Source organism: Schistocerca gregaria, chromosome 3 (assembly GCF_023897955.1).
Source record: "Schistocerca gregaria isolate iqSchGreg1 chromosome 3, iqSchGreg1.2, whole genome shotgun sequence".
Lineage (NCBI taxonomy): Eukaryota > Metazoa > Arthropoda > Insecta > Orthoptera > Acrididae > Schistocerca > Schistocerca gregaria.
This window is the reverse complement of record NC_064922.1, coordinates 164409921-164411579: the sequence shown is the minus strand read 5'-3', so window position 1 is coordinate 164411579 and position 1659 is coordinate 164409921. Positions and strand designations below refer to the sequence as shown.

General features: G+C 44.8%; 1 non-coding gene across 1 annotated transcript; it reads left to right on the top strand.

Annotated features, from left to right (window-relative positions):
• The first annotated feature begins 626 nt into the window (after positions 1-626).
• Positions 627-699, top strand: Trnaa-cgc (transfer RNA alanine (anticodon CGC)). Its single transcript has one exon. It is a non-coding gene; the product is annotated as a tRNA-Ala (tRNA).
• Positions 700-1659: the final 960 nt, after the last annotated feature.

The following is a 1659-nucleotide window of genomic DNA, read 5'->3' as shown; positions in this document are numbered from 1 at the left end:
CATCCTGCAGCAAGATAACGATAGCCCACATTCTGCCAAACGGAATAAAGGAGTTGAGAATCGAGGTACGGGAATATCCACCATACAGTCCAGACCTGGCTCCAAGCGATTTTCACATGTTTGGACCCTTAACGGAAGCACTACAGGGGAGAAGATTTGAAAGTGATGAAGACATCATTGCTGCGGTGCAAAATTGGTTGCAGATGCAACCGATAAACGTATTTTCTGATGAAATAAAAAAAACTCGTGAAACGTCGGGAAAACTGCATTGAAGTCGAGGGATGTTAAGTAGAAAAATAACGCATGTTTCAGTTTTCTATCATCAGAATAAGTACAGCTTTTCACAAATGTACCTTCACTTTTTGGATTCCCCTCGTATACCTGCATGTAGATGATTTTTTAAATAAGCTTTACCTATAATGTACTTTTAAAGATATAACAAGGGATGGCTTTTATGACAGTGCATACGCGTGAATAGTGAGTTTCGGCATTAACATCTATTTATAAATAACTGTTTAACCATGGGTAACGCCACGGTCGAAGCTAGTAACATATGTAATTATACTAATCCCCTAAGACATCCCCCCCCCCCCCCCCACTAGTAAAAGCACAAATCGCACACACCGGGCGAGGTGGCGCAGTGGTTAGCACACTGGACTCGCATTCGGGAGGACGACGGTTCAATCCCGTCTCCGGCCATCCTGATTTAGGTTTTCCGTGATTTCCCTAAATAGTTTCAGGCAATTGCCGGGATGGTTCCTTTAAAAGGGCACGACCGATTTCCTTCCCAATCCTTCCCTAACTCGAGCTTGCGCTCCGTCTCTAATGACCTCGTTGCCGAAGGGACGTTAAACACTAACCACCACCACCACCACCACCACAAATCGCACACTGGTTTCAGGTATATTGTAAAGGAGCTGTCCGGAGTACCGATACAGCGGCTTTTCATGCAACGGTCCCTAGTTTCCGAGAAAATCGATGTCGAAATTGCAAGAGTACCTCCTATATCTGCAACGTTAGTAATGTTTCAAGTACGCAAGCGTAGGCAGGCGAATAAGGTACGGGGCTTCCTCGCTGGAGCAGTCAGTCAATGCAAAAAAACCAACTGTGTTTTCTGATATCGCTCCAGAAAACTCCACGTGCCTGCTACTGAGCTGCTTTCATGAAATGAGCTTGATGCTCTATGACATCGTGTTCCGTTTGCTTCTACGACAAATACCATCCGGAATTCTATTCTAGGACACTAGGCAATAGCGAGGAAGATGACTGCGTAAGCTTTTTTTTTTTGGGTCATCAGTCTTCTGATTGGTTTGATGCGGCCCGCCACGAATTCCTCCCCTGTGCTAACCTCTTCGTCTCAGAGTAGCACTTGCAACCTACGTCCTCAATTATTTGCTTGACGTATTCCAATCTCTGTCTTCCTCTACAGTTTTTGCCGTCTACAGCTCCCTCTAGTACCATGGAAGTCTTTCCCTCATGTCTTAGCAAATGTCCTATCATCCTGTCCCTTCTCCTTATCAGTGTTTTCCACATATTTCTTTCCTCTCCGATTCTGCGTAGGACCTCCTCATTCCTTACCTTATCAGTCCACCTAATTTTCAACATTCGTCTATAGCACCACATCTCAAATGCTTCGATTCTCTTCTGTTCCGGTTTTCC